The sequence below is a fragment of the Pleurodeles waltl genome, chromosome 7 (assembly GCF_031143425.1).
Source record: "Pleurodeles waltl isolate 20211129_DDA chromosome 7, aPleWal1.hap1.20221129, whole genome shotgun sequence".
Taxonomy (NCBI): Eukaryota; Metazoa; Chordata; class Amphibia; order Caudata; family Salamandridae; genus Pleurodeles; species Pleurodeles waltl.
Window position 1 is genome coordinate 1079984192 of NC_090446.1, and position 20718 is coordinate 1080004909.

Sequence of the window (20718 nt, forward strand, 5' to 3'; positions counted from 1 at the left end):
ATTGCAGACACTGAAATACACAGTGGGGCCCTCTTACGGGGGCCCCTGCAGTGCCCATGCCATTGGCATGGGCACTGCAGGGGCCCCCAGGGGCCCCGCGGCACCCCCTACCGCCATCCTGTTCCTGGCGGGCGAACCGCCAGGAACAGGATGGCGGTAGGGGGTGTCAGAATCCCCCATGGCGGCGCAGCAAGCTGCGCCGCCATGGGGGATTCCAAGGGCAGCGGAAAACCGGCGGGAGACCGCCGGTTTTCCTTGTCTGACCGCGGCCAAACCGCCGCGGTCAGAATGCCCGGCGGGGCACCGCCAGCCTGTTGGCGGTGCTCCCGCATCCCCGGCCCCGGCGGTCCTTGACCGCCGGGGTCGGAATGACCCCCTTAATTTAATGCAGCAACAACGAATAATGGCTAAATGGAAGCGACTTATATCATGCTAAACATTGAGAAATTAGAAAAGTTGCCCTTTACTGTGGCTGAAATAGCATCTGCTGAATGGTAAAATACACAGGGTTATTAATCAGCCTATTTCAACACTTCAGTTCACATCCTGCTTGGCACATTTCAGTACGCAGATATGAAAGGCTGCAAGATAGTTATATACATGAGGAGTGGGAGCTTCCCTTTTCATACAAATGTTTCAATGGCATGAAAGAGGTCTTAGTGGCAGTGAATGCGAGACTTCTGTGAGCCATTCAATGGTTTGTAAGCAGCTGCCTTTGCATGGGGTGTGTAATGCCTTAACAGTGAATTTGGCTTGCTATCTTAAGGAAGTTCTAGTACCCTTGATTAGACCTGCATTCCACGTGTTCCTAAATGGAAGCTATGTGTTCCTTAATAGTGAGAGTTGTTGTAGAATGTGAGCCGGAATAACTTATATAGTTTCGGTCTCCCAAATTGTCCCCTGTTGCGGGAATGTCCTTTTTCTCTCTACACAACGAAGGGAAGTAGTAGAGATTTGGCCTCATATTGCTAATTCAGATGTGAATTTTGACAAGCTGAGCAGACTCAAGCCTTTATTGTTTCAGAAACATGTGGCGCTTACATCTGCGTGCGAGACATATGTGCTACAAGTTGCGAGGTCATCTGCAGAGATTCAGTCCCTTTTAAGTACAAACTTTCCGAGACACTTTGATGAACTCATGGGATGAAAATATAACGCGTCCAATATTACTGGGGTTGCGCATTTCTTTAAGGCTTTTGGTTCTGGTTTCATTCACACCTTTTGCTCTATATTTGGATTAATACCTTCAGTTATACACTTGATATTTTTGAGTGTTTTCAGGGAATTTCTGATTACTTTGGCTATAATAAGTGACATTCTGCAGTTGCTGTTTGTTCTGCACAATCGCTGTCCCTTCACATCAGGAGGACTGAAAGCGCTTCCACCAGCGCCACTGTGTCGTGAACGCATGATGCACTATTTTGGAGCAACACTCTTGGAAGAACTGGAGTGCGACTGGTCTTTGTCATTTAGACCGGTTTTGGATTGTGTGCAGCCCGTGTTTCAATGCCTTTGGTGCCTCTTTGAATGTGCACTGAAAGTTTTTCTTTCTACAGGTGTTTACTTTCATTGTCTCTGAGGGCTCATTACTAGACATGCATGTTGAGGGTGGGTTTGCTACGGGAAACTGTCTATGAGTTGCTCTTTGTGGATTGTGTAGCTCTTAACTCAACATTGGGCACAACACGGAATGCTGCTGCCTGAGCTGAAGGTCAGGCTTTGGAACATGAGTGTTCCTTGGTTTGCCTTGGAAACAATCTGGATATTTTACCACCTACCGGAGTGGAACATTTCCAGGCTTCAATTGTCCCCGGTATAATTGGTAATTTTAAAAATGACATTGACTTTGAATTCAGTTCTTTTGGCGCCACTGCTGATGTTTTAAATTGCCCCTTTTACCCCATGCTCATGTGCCTTTTAACTTGTCATTATTAAAATTCATGTTTATAAGCTTTTATGAATAGGTTTTAGTAACTTTCATATTTCATTTCAGGCTTTTTAACCACCTTTAAACCAGCAAGGGAAGGGGGTTGTATAGCTATTTAAGCCAGGTTTTAGGCATGTTATTTTAGCAAACTAGGCCTGTCGTTGTGTACTTTAGCCCAGTTACATTTTATTTAGCATTGGTTTGTTTTTCAAGCATTACCCACATTTGTGGTGTTGTTTTTTGTTCTCTATCTGGTTGTTCTTTCACTTAGGAAAACATTGTTGTTAGAGATGGGGTCTTTGGTTGGCAGTCAGGTTACCCCCTGTCCAAGCAAGGACCCTCACTCTAGTCAGGGTAAGTCACACACAATCCAAATTATCCTGTGCTTACCCTCTGGTAGCATGGCACTGAACAGTCAGGCTTAAATTAGAAGGCAATGTGCAAAGTATTTGTGCAATACATCAAGCAATAACACAGTATAGCACCACAAAAATACACCACACAGTGTTTAGAAAAATATGTAATATTTATCTGATAAGATGCAGGTGAAAAACGATTAAAATGCAATAAGTATATGTTGAGATATCACTGTAAAAGTGATATAAAGTGTTTTTAGTCTTTTAAAAGCAACAAATGTCTATTTCAAGCACAAAGTACCTGGTTCACGTACAAAATATCCGCAAAGAACCGCAGAGGAGGAGATGCGTGGAAACAAAGGGGATGTGTGTCGATTTCTCGGGCCGCACACAGTGATGCGTCATTTAGTTTTCACGCAGGGACGGCTGTGCAGCGATTTCTGGCGCTCGGTCGTGGATCCTCTTCGGGTTGCGGGGTTTTCAGACGTCCTGGGGCGATGCGTGGATTTCCTGCGCTGACAGGACAAAGTCACAGGGACATTGCGTGGAAATTTCTACTGCACGGCAGGCCTGTGTCAATTCCTCTCTAGAAGTCGGGCTGCATCGTTCCGGCTCGGCTGTGCATCGATCCAGTGGGCCGTGTGTCAAATTTCCGGTCGCTATGCTGGCTCTGCGTCGATCTTCTTGTTGCGAAGTCGGGGTGCGTCATTTGAATTTTTCACCGAGGTGCAGGCTGTGCGTCGTTTCTGGCAGGCTGTGTGTCGATTTTTGCTGCACAAGGAGTCCTTCTTATAGAAATGAAGTCCTTTTGGTCCTGAGACTTCAGGGAACAGGAGGTAAGCTCTATCCAAGCCCTTGGAGAGCACTTCTCAGCACAGCCAGAGAGCAGCAAGGCAGCAGGGAAACAGCAAGGCAGCAGTCCTTCACAGAAAGCAGTCAGGTGACTCCTTTTGGCAGCCAGGCAGTTCTTCTGGGCAGGTTGCAGATTCTGGTTCAGGTGCTCTTCTCCAGGAAGTATCTGAGTTGGTAATGGCAGAGGCCCTGTTTAAATACCCAAATGTGCCTTTGGAGTGGGGGAGACTCCAGAGAGTGGCTTAGAAGTGCACAAGGTCCCCTTTCAGTTCAATCCTGTCTGCCAGGGTCCCAGTAAGAGGTATGGTTGTCCTTTGTGTGAGGGCAGGCTACTGTCCTTTGACATATAATTGTCAGGCCCTCCACGCTCCCATTCAAAATGCAGATGTATGCGAGTGAGGCTGAGTATCCTGTGTTTGGGGTGTGTCTGAGTGAATGCACAAGGGCACTGTCAACTAAACCTAGCTAAACATGGATTGTAAGGCACAGAAGGATTTAAGTGCAGAGAAATGCTCACTTTCTAAAACTGGCATTTCTAAAATAGTAATATTAAATCCAACTTCACCAGTCAGCAGGATTTTGTATCACCATTCCGGCCATACTAAATACGACCTTCCTTCTCCTCTCAGATCAGCAGCTACCATTCAAACAATATATGAGGGCAGCCCCAATGTTAGCCTATGAAGGGAGCAGCCCTCCCAGCAGTGTAAAAACGAATTTAGGAGTTCTACACTACCAGGACATGTACACTACACGGGTACATGGCCTGCCTTTGGCCTACACAGCACCCTGCCCTATGGGTTACCTAGGGCATACCTTAGGGGTGACTTATATGTAGAAAAAGGGGAGTTTTAGGTTTGGCAAGTACTTTTAAATGCCAAGTCGAATTGGCAGTAAAACTGCACACACAGGCCTTGCAATGGCAGGCCTGAGACAAGGTTAAGGAGCTACTTAAGTGGGTGGCACAGTCAGTACTGCAGACTCACTAGTAGCATTTAATCTACAGGCCTTGGGCACATACAGTGCACTTTACTAGGGACTTAGAAGTAAATTAAATAGTCCAATTGGGTATGATCCAATGTTACCATGTTTAAAGGGAGAGAGCATATGCACTTTAGCGCTGGTTAGCAGTGGTAAAGTGTGCAGAGTCTTAAAACCAGCAAAAACAGTATCTACAAAGTGGAGGGAGGCAGGCAAAAAGTTAGGGGTGACCATCCTAAGGCTGTCAGGTCTAACAATTGTGTTCTTAGCACAGCATTCATTTCACTTTGTGCTTTCCTCAAGGCTGCAACCAGATAGGGTTGCCTGCAAAATTAGTATGCTCTGTCTTCGACATTCACAGAAACATACATATCCTTACGTGGGGTCCTTTTCTAAGAACATCAACTGTTTTATTAAAAAACACTTCTCTTTCCCATACACGCTAGAGGGAGATTCCAGCCAGATGACCACGAATGCATGGTGACTGCTGAATGTTTCGCCACAGCTGCTTGATTAGACTGCCGAATCCCTGGCCTATATGGAGACGATGTCTTTTTAGACAACAGGCTTCCTTTCTCAGCTATGGGGGATGATGTCTTCCCAGGGGGTAAGCCTAAAGGGCAGATTAGCACTTATCACACTGTGCTCTAACATAGCTTAGGTAGGAAATATATATATATTATTCCTAGTTACCGTATGGTGGGACTGTTTTTGTGTTTCACTCTTCTTGTCACAATTTTGCTTCTAGCGTGTTTTATCATCCTAGTTATTGTGATATGTGTCATTTCATCTAAGATGCAGTTACTTAAATAAACCTTATTGAACTTTACTCTTCTTCTGTTTGTCTTTGCCTGTGTGAGACTAATGTAACTGAGAGAAAGGGATGAAATCTGATCAACCACAGTTCCCCTGAGGAGTCCTCTCAGTCAAGTGCCCTGTTGCCACAATCATTCCCGCTGTTGGGTGGAGATAAAGCACTGCTAGTTTCCTGGAAACCCCGGATTGGGTCGACAGGTGTCACATGGTGTGGGATTGTACTCAGTACCCCACAATTCAGGTGATTCTGCTACCCAAATCCAGTAGTCTCCTCAGGATGAGAACCTATGTGGCAAGACACTTAGAAGTGAGTCAGTCCTTGCTAATTGGGTTTATCTAATTTGACAGGCAATTTGTTTAGGGTAGGAACACTGGCACTGAGGCCTCAGTGCACTCTTAAAATAAAAAAACCAGCAGCACCAGTCCAAAAAGTGGGAGTCATCATGCAAAAAGAGGCATTTCCCTATGATCACCCTTTCAGCCATGCACCCTGGAGGTGCCCAGAAACCCAATGAAAATCAGAGTGCCCTGTGATTTCTTCAGGATTATAAAGCATCATATATAGTTACGCAGGGAATAGCTGCTTACTTAACCATCCAAAAGAGCTTTATGGCACCCAAGGGGTATAGCAATGCTATATGAATGTCACTGTAGCATAATGATGCAGTGGTGCTGTTCCTGGAGAATGTCATACTGCTAATGAATACTTCTAAGTCACATGAAAACATTTATGCTTGACATAAAGATTGTATCATTTATAAAGAAAGAAAAAAACGATACGTTAATGAAAGAGTAGATCCAGTTAAATATGGTGAGGTAATTTAAATTACACAAGTTGTAGCCATTCAACACATTTTCCTCCGGTGCCTAGAGTCTCAAGTCACGCATCGCACTTTGTAGACGGTCCCTGGCAGCGTGATTTGCAGCTTCTCACATGTTCCTGCTAAGCAAGTGTCTGCTTCAGTTCCCATCTGGCCTCAGAAAGGTAAGCGTGGAGCTGGCTGAATTGGAGCGCCGGGGGAAGCCTGGGGTAAGCCGAACAAGTAGGCTGCGGTCCTAAACTGTCCGTCTGCCGGCGCAGTGGGAGAGTCATAGCAAGCTATCCCTTTCCGTTCAGATCATAGGGAGTATATTTGAAGATTACTAGTAGAAAAAGGGAAGGGCAGCTGTTTTAAAATAGAAACGTAGATTTTTTGGTGAGCGGTCGCTTATAGTTTGATATTTTTTCAAGGAAATCATAAACAGTAAACGGGAAACAAAGTTTTTTTTTTTTTCTTGCCGTGAGAAGGTAGCTTTAGAGTGACACTGCCTGGAAGATTACTTAGAGGAATAGTTTTTGGTGTGCTCTGCTCTGAAGTTTCACTCTGGAGGTGCAGTTCATTTCTTCAATTACGTGACAAAAAGGTTAGCGATAAAAACACGTTTTTACCGTTTTACGAGCATGTAGCTGTCAATTGTCTGCCCGCATTGGTCTGATGGGCACCTATGGGCACTCCCGTGTCCTCTGTGCTGATTCTTGATAGTTAACAGCTGCAGCACCACTGCCGTTTCAGCACGAGAGGCGTCGGCAGTGGATCTTGAGGAGATGATTTTAAACAATTTTTATTTGACCCTATTGTTTGTTTATTAAGTTTTTTATTTCTATATATAATGTAGGGTTTCAACCTCTGGCGATGTTTGACGTTCGGTATCACGTCCTTCTTCTCCCTATCGACACACGCGCGCACAAAGTATACAACATACCCCCACACTCCGCCTTGGATGCGTAAGGTTAACTGTCATCTCCTGGCATTGTATAGATTTGCCGTCCTCACCTTGGGCTGAAATCGCTTCTGCTGGTTCCTAGAGAAACTAATTACTCTTGATATTTTCCAATGGCAAATATTGCTATTTTCTTTGAATCTCCTAATGCAAGTTTCCACTGTCATTAATTAATTTATTTATTTTTCGTCTAGCATGAGACGAGTCTAAGCAGGGGGTGGCAAAATGGGATAAAATGGCATATGAGAACAACCTAGCTACGTGGGGAACAACAAATGTATGAACAGCCGATAATACCGTTAGGTCTTCGGAGACGGGGTGTATATGTAGTTAGGGTTTGACTGTGAAGATCGTGCAATTTACTTTTGGGTAGAGTAAGTGATGGGGAGTAGTGTTAGAGAAGAGGTCCCGAAGGAAGCTGTATAGAAGGCAGTCACGTTTGCAAGAGTTGTTCCATGTATCCGAGTCTAGCTTGTCTTGTTAAGAAACACTCCTGCATCGTATCCCTTGTCCTGTTAGTTCTATGTCTATCAGTACACAAATGTCTGTGATTCTCGGTAATTACTGAGAAACTCGCTGTCAATCACTGATCGTGCACCGCACTCAGTGGCACGTCCTGTTTTAAGTATACTGTGCTCAGAAAATGAGATTGCTTGACCTCAGTCATCCTCGTTGGTGATTCATAGAGAGTGAGCCTTTTCCCTAGCGGAGAAAAGGTCAACCACATTTTCTAGAATGAATATGAATTATTGGTGATATTAAATTCCTTCTGCATATTGAATTATCTCCAGCTGGTTGCAGAAGCTGATATTTGAATAAATACACATATATCTCTCAATTATGTGTTCAAAAGTACCAGGGACCTAGTGCACGACATTTAAACTGGCATTGCTTGTGCAACAATTCTGAACCAAGAAATTGAGATATGCAGAGTAACATGGTACCCCCAGGACCCTGTCCAAAGACCACCGATTGCAGAATATATCGAACATAATACCTGAAATCGTAACGTCGGGTCCTGATCATCAATTTTGTTAACTATGTGATGAGAGATAGTTTGCTTTTAACATTTTTTGCACTGGAATGTTACAAATTGGAAGAAAGTTTTATTTAAATGTTTTACATGCACTAATCTGAAAACGTATTCATAAATTAATTTATTGCATTGATTCAGTCCATAAAACATACATGGATATGTTTGCTTCCTTACACAGTTGACGGATATGGGCTGTAGAACCAACGAAAGACAGCTTAGTAGAGAAACGAGAAAAGTGTTGGTGTAGAAAATTAACTTTAGAACATATAATATTTTCCTTGAACCAGTTTTCTCTATTAGAGATCCATATTCACGAGGACATTAGGACAAAATGTGCATTTTGTACATTCTAAACATTGTTTAGCAATCGGAGCCAAAAGTCTCTGCAGAATGCGAATGTGTACGTCCCAAACACAGCTAAGAGCTGTTCACTGAACTGCTATTGCGTGAAACTAGACGCCCAACTATGCGCGCTGTTAGTGTTAGCGGACGTGGCTGGGGTTTAGCAGATGCTGTCGTCAGAAGCAGCAGTTTCCAGGGTCTGCCTTGCCTCCTGCCTCGCGCTGAGGCAGCCACTGAGCTGTTTACACCCTTGGATTCCTGGCCGAGCGCTAATGAACCTACCAGCCTTTCGCGGTTGCAGTCAAAACAAACTGCTCCCGTTAACTTGAGGTTAACCCTGGTTTGGAGCATACTCCCCCAAATCACCATGGGTACAAGATCTCAGATGACAAAAAAATGCGCCCGGGACGGGAAACAGAAAAGAAATATTGCCAGGCAAAGTAAGAGGGTTCAGGGAGGGGTATTTCCCTCTCTAATTTACCTCGCATCTGGATTCACTTCAGAGAAAAGCGATGTTTGCAAAATGAAACCTTAGTGAGCTGAATTCTTTACACAATTTGTTTTGTATGTGGTGTGCGTTTCAGAAGGACTTATCCTTGCCACGACCACCCAGGGTTACTTTTTACCTTTTGTTTTCTTTCCTGTAGAAACGAAGGCTTCCAGGGTGAACTTTGCGGCATGATGGCCCATTCCTGACTGCACATCACACGAAGCCGACTGTGCTGAAATGGACTTTGGACATCCATGGTAAATACTGCACAGTTATCACAAAGGGGTATTCTTCAGAATGTTTGAGAATATGGAAGGACCGTGCTCATAGGCTGGGGTTATGTTTTCATGTGTTTGAGCATGCCTAAACCCATGAACCATGAGCACCGTGTCCAAAATGCGTTTTTATGCAAACCTGTCATGAATTACATTACTCCCGAAAAAATTTAAGTGTTTGTTTAATTTGAGTTTTTTTAAAAAAGATTCGAAGTCCTGGATCGAGTACTGTCAGTCAGTCAACAAATTTTCATTTTTGATTTGTACACATATTGAATGTGCGTGTTACTTCCTCTTTTTTAGAGGAACAGCTAACCATAGAATTAAACTCTTGTTTACTGAGAGCACATCTTAGACTACACGCAAATAACATGCTGAGTAAAATAAAAGAATACTGGTGGCAACAATCCTGTGGTCCAAGAAATATGTAGCACATGTATTGAAAATACCATCGTTATTATTTCTTCTGTTCATCTTAGACCTTGACAGCTCCAGCTCAGAACTCTTCCTGACCACGGGGGCTTTCAAATTATATTGTTGCAAATTACTGGCAAGTCCTCGTCATTTCTTCTGAACTTCAATTGCACCATTACTTCAGCGGGACATTTTGTATTTTTAGAAAGATCCGCATGGCTCCGAACGTCATCACGAAAGCGTTTTTCTGCAATGCAGCAACCAAGAAAGTGCACCACATGAAAGAGAATAGTAACCGGTGCAAAACGTGCATTAGAAACGTAGCGGTGCTTCATAAAGTGTAATAATTTCAGAACTAGTTGAAAAGCTTTGCAGTTACATTTTCAACTACGAAGATCACATAAAATTGTGTCAATTGTTCACATATTTCATAATTTCTGTAAGTATTACATCTTTTTTGCAGTTGTACATTTAAGAGTATGAGCGGGAATACGAGTGCGTTTAGGAGAGGAAAGGTTATAATGAAACCTTACCAGTAGGTTTTCACACTCAATTTGCCCACCTGCACTTACAACTAGTAAGGGTACAATTTGGGCATGAAAAATACCCTAAAACCCCCATAATGTACTTGGCTGTCGGAGAAGGTATTTTACAATTTAACAAAAAATCATAACTCAACTGTAATAACTTATTACAATTGAGTTCTGGAGTTATAATACCTGCTACTAGAACCTGCATCCGGTTGGGTAGGGAGGTAAGATCATGGAGCATAATTAAAGCAGACTTTTAAAGAATGAAAAATGTTGCTTTTTTCTGCTCTGTTTTTCTATCTGTAAAGAGACAAGCAGAAAGTAGATATTTATGGCAACATAAAACTTAAAAAAGAAAGTGGAGGCACTAACCACGTTAGACAGTATGCCAGTGACATCATGGGGTTTGACATCACTGTGCATGACATTGCACACAACATCACAAGAAATGGCATCAAAACCCATGACCTCACAGGAATCACATCACAAAAAGTGACGTCAGATCTTAAAACCTCACACATATGTTAAGCAGGTTTATCATGACTAATTTTGAGCGAGTTACAATAATTAACAAGTGTGATTTTGCTTCTGGTTTGTGCCAAAAAACGTGGATCAACCACAATGCAAACGTGGGCCTCGACTTATACATTTTTTTTCTTTAAGCTCTGCCACCAACAAATTGGTCTATAAAGGAGAAATATGGCAGTACATTTGCTCTGCTTTACTGGTTGCAAAGTCTGCATTTTAAAATATCTATGGGGTTAGGGCACCTGCTGAATAGATACGTGTGCCCAGTCAATCTCAAGTAATTATAATAATTGTAAGATAACTCTCGAGGCTGACAGATTCACTGAAGAAATCTGTGTTCTCTCTAGTCCCAGTTTTGAATTAAAGTAGCATAGAGGGTTAATATGTCTCTTCCAAGTAACATGCAGATTAATGACAGATTTTTATGTTATGTAGATGGGTAAGTAGATTACAGCTTTTAACACAGAGATCCTTTTGTTAGTTGCAGTTCATGCATTGTAACCCTAATATAGTACAGTGAACTATGAAATATTTGTGACTCCTACACCTTGTAGCCCCCATTGTCGTATGTAACACATCCTGTACATTATGTACATTAATTTACCCACACATGATTTATTGTCAATGTATAATGGCTAGGTGTGATGTACAGCACTCTGACACCCTGGCTTGAGATGCATAGCGCTATAAAATAAAACAAAATAGTGGTATTTAAAGTGTTACTGAGGCAGACCAACACATCTGGCATTCTTACAGTGCATGCATATCACATTTACAGGGACAAAACCATGCATCTCAAGTATTTGTTAAGTGATACTTTGTGTGCCTTTGTTTCCCCTGCATTATATATGTGACTCCGGATAGCTCCCAGCCAGGATACTCCAACATAAAGAAGCCTGATAACCCCTTAACATAGACCTCTGTTTTGGGCTCAAGTGGAATTTACAATAACAAATCCCCCTCGCCTGAAAGTTGCTACCCTGAATGAAAGCAGACAACATGCAGACACTGCTGAATGTATCCTGGTGTCTGGAAATTACACTGAGACAAGTTCAACATATTTCTGTGCGTCCAATTTCTTGGCACCCTCTCAAAAGAGTGGGTAGATGCTGTCTGCCTGCATGTACCCCCTGACTTCCGCCCTGTTCTTCCTGAATGTTTTCACACATTCCGTGCTGCTACACCTTTTTTAATCCAAAAAAACTGATTTTTATTAAACTGAGTCTAATATATTCTTGCATCAAATATCTACCAGCTTTTATGACATGTTTACTTTTGTATTAGAAATTCTGTTTTTATTGTTCATGTTTACAAAAATTTAAGTGGTTTATGGGAAAAGTGATGGTGTGACCATGTATTACAAGAGATGAAGTACCACCTCCTGTACATGATAAATATATTGCAAGTCACCTTGGATGGAGTTCCATAACCTTATAAAGGATCTTGAACTTTGGCATTGTTCCTCTATATGATACTGAAAGTCTTCTATGACTTGCAACATCCTTGTTGCGAGCAGGTAGTTATAGTTCGGACCATGTTTCATTGAAAAAGCGTTTGTTGACTTGCCTATATTTTTGGCACCGTTTGATAAATCTTCATTACATTGTTCCAAAAAAGTGTTCCCAAGAATCTTGTTGTGCATGGTAAGTTTCGGGGTAATCCGTAAAGCAGGGAGCCAAGAAAAAGGGGAGGGGGAGTTAAAAAAAAGTGCTTATTCCATCATTATTTCCATAGGGATTTTGAACACGACTACAGCTGGAACTGCAGAATAGAGTTATACCAAATTAGCCAGAAAGGTAGCTTTTGGTCCAGAAAAAAGCCTTTTTGTTATTTGGTGTAAATCAGTTCAGCAGTTTTTGAGATATTAAAAGAAATAGAAATCTAGAGGCCCAAAGGCTTTGCAAATACTCCAAATCTTGTGCAAAGATCTGACTGGCTGCAGGGGGGCCGTGCATTCCCTGTGTTCCGAGACCACCACCTCTCTGGGGCAAAAACTTTTAATCACAGTAGGAGGGTCGGGTGGACCCTCCTGGGCCCTGGCGAACCGCACCTCCCCGGGGATAATATTGTATTATATGCATGGGCTGCAAGGCCACCCCACTGCCCTGGGGACAGCCACATTTCTGGGGCAATTGTTTCAAAATAAGCGGGGGCTGTGGGGCCTCCAGCAGCCCTGGGTACCACCACCTCCCTGGGGCTGAAATAAAATAAGATAGGGGGTCCGTTGCAGACCCCAGACCCTAGGGGACACCACCTCCACGGGGCTAACAAATGTTGGAGGGGGGCGGTGTGGCCCCCTCGAACAGCCAACAATGGCCCTGGAGGCCTCCACCCGTGGGACATAGCTGTTTGCTCTGACTTGGAAGGGGCTTTGACAGCTCCCGCCAAGTCAGTGCAAACACTCTGCTTCCAGTTTGCAAGAGCTGTCAGTGCTGTTTCTTGCTGGAAGCAGAGGTTTAATCTCTTTCCATGTCCACAGATATGCCGGCAGGGAAAGAGATGAAACAATTTTTTTGGCAGATAGAGTGCTGCATGTTTAGCAGCACCCTGTGTGCCAATGGAATGCCGGCTCACGCAGGAGGTGGGGAGCCGGCTGGGACCGCGGTGGCCTTGAAGCTCCCCCCGCAGTCCCATAGCACACTGGGTGCCCTGGAAACACCCAGGACAGATGGACGGTCCCCAAGGGGCGGGGTCCCTGGGGCTGTGTGGGACCCCTCCTCCATTCAATTAAGGCTGGGCCCTGGGCGATGAGGTCCCCAGGGCCAATATCAGCCCGCGAGGGGGGGGCCACACAGCCCCTCACCCCCATTTAATAGAGGTGGGCCCTGGAAGATGGGGGGGCCTGGGGCTGAAATCGGCTGGGGGGCTACACAGCCCCCTCCCCTATTGAGTAGTGGTGGGCCCCAGGGAATGGGGGTCCCTGAGGCCAAGATCAGCTGGGGGGCCTTGCGATCCCTCTCCTCTACATAAAATGGTTCTCCTTTTAAATTGTGAATAGTACATATATTAATAATAATAGCACCTGTAAGCTGCAGCTGCTTGGCTCTGCACCGTCTACCTTAGTAATATGCATGTCTTTCCCCCTTTTTCCAGGATGATGGCCAGGCCGTGCAGCCAACTCCTATTGTGCCTTGCTTGGCGTAGGGATGGGTGGTTATAGGGGGTGAAAGGGGTTTGGCCACAGGGCCTGCCGCAGGCTAAATTTACTCTCACAAAACCAGAGAAATTCAGCAGTTTAGTTAGAGTTATTTCAAGTAACTAGAACTTGCAGCCTAAAGTAACTATAGCACACATCCTTGCCATGCAGTGCTAATTACCCCAGATACTACAACACTCATGGCAACTTTTAGTACACCGATAAAATACCATTGAAACATTGGCAGTCAAATTATTGAAGAAAAAACTATGCTTGGCGGGGGTGCAAGTTATAGTTACCTTAGGCTGTGAGTTATAGTTATTTGAAATAACACACATTACACACACATCTATGTATATTTAAATATATATATTTTTAAAATACATATACACATTTAGATATTTTCTCTCTCCGCTACCTATTGCCTTTACATTTACCTCTTACTATCCCTTATGCTTACCCATCTCTACACCTTAACAAATCTTAAAACCCTTACTACCCCTACTTCACCCATCACTTATCCCTAAAAAAGATACTACCCCATACCTTTACCCATCCCTAAAATCCCAAAACCCGTGAAGCTCCTAATACCCTATACCCCTACCCATTCCTGAAACATACAAAAACCGTCATTCCCTGTACACGTAAGCATGCCAAAATCCTAATAAATCCCTTTAAAACCCTTTCTATCCTGTACACTTATCCACTCATAAACCCCCCCAAAACTCTTTACAACCTCTAGAACCTTGAACACTCACCAATCCCATAATTCTCAAATCCCTTATTTGTAAATGACATAATAATTATGTCCCGTGTTGTGAAGTACCAAAAAGCCTACGTGGTATTTACCTGAGTGATAAAGGCATGTTGTGTAACGTCCAATGGGGTAATGACCACAGGATAAATAAAGGCTGCATACCAGTCAGTAGTTATCTGGAAAATCTTGCATGTATCGTACCTACTGGAGGTACGTTGAACAATTGCATTCTCATTCCGCTATCCAAGATATTCTAAAATCCCTTTTAAGTTGCACATATCTTACTTCTCACAATGCACCCTTTAAAAATATTATGTTCATACATATGTTTCGCAGCAGGAACATTTATGTTGAAAATCTTCTCCTGTTCCTCTTTGTAAGAACTATGTACAGCAGAAGAGCAAGTTTATTTTAACATGCAACAGTTGAAAATGTTTTAGGCTACTGGGATGTTGCATAATCAACATCTATTACTTAGCACTGACATCCTGTTAGCGTATCCAAATGCTACAAGCAGAAAGAAACAGAGCGGGTCTGGACATGATTAAGGAAACAAATGTGTTTTGAGTAGTTTATGAAATGCCAGAAAGCTGCATTGACGTCGATGTTCCTGCAGGGTCTCTGAAAGGGAACATGGCGGCCTCCCAGGTTAAACATTACGGGCCCATCTGGGACTTTCAATGTGATTTCAAATTCGACCTGAATTTAAGGAAATGAGGCAAAAACATGTTCCTCTCTTGGTGTGAAATATATACTGCTTTGAAACGATTTTGGGGATCATTTGCAGTCAGTATAATTTGATGACTGCTGTTGTATGTTTATTCTTTTTATAACTGAGATCCCAGAGCAAACGACCTCTACACAATAATTTAGCAATTCCAGTGGCATTTTGAAGTTGACCAGAAGGAAGGGCAACAAGAGAACCTACGTAAAAAAACAGATAAAGAAATTGGGAATCTGGAGCTTTATTTATCTCTCTTCCACTTGAGAACTGCAGGTCTGAACTACCCATCCCTGGGAAGATGGATTAAAGATTTCCTTCATTTTTGTTTTACCCAACGACAATATACCTTAACCTTTACTTTTCTTTCAACCATATTTTTTGAGGTTATCATATAACAGGAAAAATGAAAAGATGTATTGTTAGAAATGAGATCTCTAATTGGCAGTGGCTTAGACCCTGCCCCAGCAGTGATCCTCACTCTAATCAGGGTAAGGGAGCCACACAGCTAAAAGAACCCCTGCTCATTCCTTTGGTAGCTTGACACACTATAACACAGTGAAAACACCACAAAGTACTCCACATCAGTTTGGAAATGTAGCCAATATTTATCTGAGTAAAACAAGACCAAACTGAAAAAAATCCAACATGCACAAGTAAAAATATGAATTTTCAAAGATGAAATCTTAGTATAGCGTTTAGAAACACAGTAGCTCCAACTGGGGCCACCACGGCATCTTGACAGAGTCGCTTCCAACAATCCAACGTCATTCATGAGGGAGTGGGGGCCAGTCACAGAGTCGCACAGACCTCGGGAACAGTACCTTGGAAAACAATGAGGAAACAAAGATGTTACACAGAGTCGGGGAGGTGAAGCGTCTCTGTAGTCTGTGAGGCATGGGTTCCTTACTGCTAGGCAGGGGAGGTGATGCCGCATCGGTTGCAAGGCATTGGTTCCTTATGACAAGGCAGGGTCGATGAATCCAGCAGGTCAAGCTGCAAGGTGTCGACTTTGCGGTGTTGCGATCACACCACAGGGCCAGAGGTGCTTTGGTGAACTCGGGTGTCACAGGCATTGATGGGGTAGCACTCGGGACTCAGGCTATGGTGGGACTTTGGAGGCTCTGTGGCCGCTTCGGGCCTGTGTTACAGGTTATGGTCGTTGCACTCAGACCATGGCTCCGGTGCAGACAGCGGTGCAGAGTTAGACTGCAGCACTGTTTCCAAAGTCACTCTTGAGTCAATGTGCTCACCTCCAAGGGCCAAGAAACTGGATTTGGCACTACTTGGCAAGTCAAGACTCTCAGCAGAAGAGCCCAGGTGCTGCCAGGTGAAGTCTTTGATGGCCCTGAGACTTCTTAACAGGAGGGAAGCTCAGTTCAAGCCCATGGAGAACTTTGGAGAACCTGAGAAAGCAGGATGTAGAACTCCAAGTACAGCCCTTTCACTCCCAGGACAAAAGCAGAATGCCAGCACAGCAAAGCAACAGGTAGAGTGGCAGTCCCTTCTACAGCATGCAGGTCTTCTTCCTGGCAGAATGTCCTCAGTTCAGAAGTGTTCTAACTATGTAGTGTCAAAGGTCCAGTACTTGTACTAATTTCTGTCTTTGAAGTAGGCAAACTTCAGAGAGAAGTTTTTGTGGTGCACAAGATCCTGCCTTTCCCTGCCCTGGCCCCAGACACACTCCAGGGGTTTGGAGATTGCTTTGTGTGAGGGCAGGCACAGCCCTATTCAGGTGCAAGTGTCAGCTACTCCCACCACTCTAGCTCAGGAAGATGCATCAGCCTAGTGATGCACCAGCATATGCAGGACACACCTCCACTCCCTTTCTGTTACTGTCTAGAGTGAATGCACAAACAGCCTAATTGCCATCCTGACCCAGGCATGTATTCAGCAGACAGGCAGAGGCAGAGAAAGGTTGGGCAAGGAAATGCCCACTTTCTAAAAGTGACATTTTCAAACTTACAGTTCAAAAACTAACTTCACCAAAAGATGTATTTTTTTAATTGCGAATTCAGAGAGCCCAAACTCATACCTCTATCCGCTCCAAATGGGAAATTACACTTAAAAGGTATTTAAAGGCAATCACCATGTTTATCTATGGGGAGATAGGCCTTGCAATACTGAAAACCAAAATTAGCAGCATTTGACTATCAGGATATATAAAACACACCAGTTCATGTCCTACCTTTTAAATGCACTGCACTCTGCCCATGGGGTAGCCTTGGGCCTGCCTTAGGGGTAACTTACAGGTAATAAAAGTGACGGTTTGGGCCTGGCAAGTGGTTGTGCTTGCCAGGTCAAAGTGGCAGTTTAAAACTACACACACAGCCACTAAAATGGTGGGTCTGAGACATGTTTGCAGGGCTACTCAGGTGAGTGGCACAATTAGTGCTGCAGGCCCACTAGGATCATTTGATTTACAGGCCCTGGGCACATCCGGTGCACTTTACTAGGGCGTTAATAGTAAATCAGATATGCCAATCATGGATGAACCAATCACCAATACAGTTTAGACAGAGAGCATATGCAAGTTAGCACAAGTTAAAAGTGGTAAAGTGACCAGTGTCCTAAAGCTAACAAAAACAGGTCAGAAAAATAGGAGAAAGAAGGCAAAAGGTTTGGCGATAACCCTGAAAAAAGGGACAGGTCCAATACAACTACATTCCAGCCTAAAGCCAGGATATACCAATCAATACCATGATGGACTTCCCTGCTTAGGGTGATAGAACATGGGCCCTGCCCCTCAACAGCTGGGGCGCGTTCCAGCTCTTCACCTTTCTAAATGCAGTTGGATTCCTCTGTCCATAATCTCAGGGCCCACTCGGCTAGCTCATGGGGAATCCTTCTCCTCACCTGTAGACCCCATCTGTGCATAATCTAACCTTACTTTGCTCACACATGTATCCCTGTAAGCAGACAGTACCACCATGACCAACATAGTGGTGTGGCCCATTCCAACCTTGGAGTGTGACTTCTGTCCCCAACCCAAAGACAACTCTGTGCACAAGGACAGCAAACCACCATGGACACTGACAGCCGTTAGTGATGAGAGCCAGGGCTCAGCCCTTCCAGGTCTCTCTAACCTCTGAGGTTCTCAGAGTTGGGGGGTGGTAGCCCCAGGTGACTGGCACCCTGTGTCCCATCAGTTCAGGAGTGGTATTCTGAGACTTGTCCTCAAGCCCCGGGTCTGTACCCTTAGGCTGGACAGGAGTCAGGGATGAGTCCTTTCTCCTCCTGTTCCCCTACCTGGGGCAACATACCCTCCTTTTGTAAGTGGCACCTCCACCACACTCCAGAACTGTCAGGGCACCTGTGGCAGCCATCCTGCACAATTCTCCCACCAGTCCAGGGGTGCTAACCTGCAACTTGTCCCCCAACCCAGGGTCTGTACCCTTAGGCTGGGCATGTGCCTGGCATGCCACAACTTTCTGCGGAGTACAACTACACCCCCAAGTGAAACACATTCCTCATGTGTTGTTTGAGAGTCTGCCTGGCATTGGTCTCGTGATCCCGGTCCATCTGACAGAGCATCACGCCCTCCCAGGCCAAACATGGCATCACCAGGGTCATTTAACAGGGTGCTCTGACTTCAGAGCAGGCAACTGCCTCCCCCCTTACACCTTCATCTGGACTTCTGCACCACCCTCTGCGAAGTGGTACTGCCAGATACTAGAACTGGTGGGACTCTTGTGGCAGCTGCCCCCAGGTTCTCCTGACTCTATGGAATTCCCGTCAGCAGATGGTCTCCAGGTACAGACCATGTCCCCCTTTCTGTTTCCTCACTGAGTGAAATTGAAGCACTGGGGCTGAAGATAGGGCACTCTGGGCCTCTGCCCACTCCCACCCCTTCTCCAGCTCTTGGAAAGAACATGGGACCCTTCTCCCCCCGTACTACACTGGGACCTATCTGAGTCATTGCACCCCTCCCCCTCACAGTGATGGGGAAAACCTGAGCCATCCTCTTTGGGATCACTCCCCAATGCATTCCAGACACTCCAGCACTCACCCAGAGGCCTGCCTCCAGTGCAAGCTCCTTGGGATCAGAGAACTCCCACTCCACCAGGTGTTGACGTAGCCGTGAATAACTGTGTCTGAACATATGATCTCCAACAATCAAATTGTACAGGCTCTCACGTGTTAACCATCCTACCCTTCACCCAACCATCCAGTGCCTTGAAAAAGTACCCCACAGCATCCCCATCTGGTGAGACAGTATCTGACTGCCCTTCAAACTTACCCTACCCTCCTCTGTGGTGACTCCATACTCCCTAATCAGGACTTTCTTCATGGGGGTACGCCTCTCCCGGTCACTCCCTTCTAGAGCCAGTAGAGTGTCCCTCCCACCACCTGAAACTTGACTCCCTGTGCTAGTTCACCAATTCACCTCGGTGACCCTGCACACCTCCAGCATTCCCTCATATGCCTGAGCCTACTGGTGTATGTCACCTCCCTCCTTAGAAACCAAGTCTCTGGGTATGTGGACCTTTCCTTCAGTACTGGACATGGTACTTTCGCTGCCACCATCTGAGATGAACTCATCCTTCCTGGCTTTCAGCTCCATCAGACTGAGCTCCTGAGCTAAAAGAGCTTTCTTCTCCTCAGGGGCCAGTCTCATTTCCTACAAAAATGTTTCTCTCCCCTGCTTCAACCTGAGCTTTATCAGCTCCAACCCGAGCTTCCTGGCTTTCTGCCTATTCACCAGCTCCTCTTGAGACTGACTTGGAGAGGAAACACTGCAGCCTGCCTCTGAGGGTGTCTTTCTCACTGACAGACCCTGTTGTGACAGAAAATCTCAAGGCAGTCTCTGTTCCTCAAGATCCACACTGTCCACCTCTGCATGCTCACCAGCCTCTCTCATTGCCAACCAGGCCCTCAGTACCTTTACCAGCTCCTCCATTCTAGTGAGGCCTTTAAAAGGACACCTGAACTCCTTGCAGAACTTTTGGAGCTGAGGCACCGTATAGGTCTCCAACCTCTCCTGCTGAAACATCAACTCTGCAATAACTGATGATGGCTCCCCAGACTGAGACATGATTGTGGATGAAACTTAGAAGTTGCCCAAGAATTCCAGAAAGCAAAAAAAGGGGGCCCAAAAAGTAAAAAACAGTATGTGGTTCTGTAATGCTCTGCGATATGGAAGTAGTGTACACCAATCACTGTAGGCCAAGTATTAATAGAAGTAAGTCCTATCCTCATCACTGACCCTCAAAGTTAGAAATAGGTTCCCCAGTTGGTAGTGGTTTACACCCTGTCCAAGCAGGGACCCTCTCTCAGTCAGGGTAAAGGAGTCCCACAGCTAACATAAGCCTTGCTGACACCATTGGTAGCTTAGCATGAGCAATCTGGCTTATTTCAGAAACAATGTGTAAAGTATTTGTACACATACACACAGTAACACAGTAAAAATGTCACAAAAGTACTTAACACCAGTTTAGAAAAATAGGCAATATTTATCTGATTAAAAAAAGACAAAAATTACAAACATTCAACATGCACAAGTAAAGATACGAATTTTCAATGATTAAATCTTAGTGCAGTGCTTAGAAACACAATAGCTCTAACTAGGCCTATCACAGCATCTTGACGGAGTAGCTTCCAACATTCTGATGCCACTCGTGAGGGAGTGCAGGCTACGGACCCTGTGTATAGTTCCTTGGAAAAGTATGAGGAAACAAAGCTGTTGAGTGGAGTCGAGACATTACTGGAACCGGTGCGGCGTTGGTTCCTTACTACTACCGGGGAGGTGAGACATTAGTTCCTTACTACTAGGCAGGGAAGGTGACTTATCGGTTC

The 20718-nt window shown here is 44.7% G+C and overlaps 1 protein-coding gene across 5 annotated transcripts in view; it reads left to right on the forward strand.

Moving 5' to 3' along the window:
* Nucleotides 1-5886: 5886 nt before the first annotated feature.
* TMEM100 (transmembrane protein 100) overlaps nt 5887-20718 on the forward strand; it is a 90262-nt gene continuing 75430 nt past the window's right edge. For 2 of the 5 annotated variants that reach the window (XM_069200020.1, XM_069200016.1), the window contains exons 1-2: nt 5903-5962; nt 8719-8818. The gene's annotated coding sequence lies outside the window, so the exon portion shown is untranslated. Of the gene's footprint in view, nt 5963-8583; nt 8606-8718; nt 8819-20718 lie in introns of those variants that run through there. The other 3 variants (XM_069200017.1, XM_069200021.1, XM_069200018.1) reach the window with 3 other exon arrangements.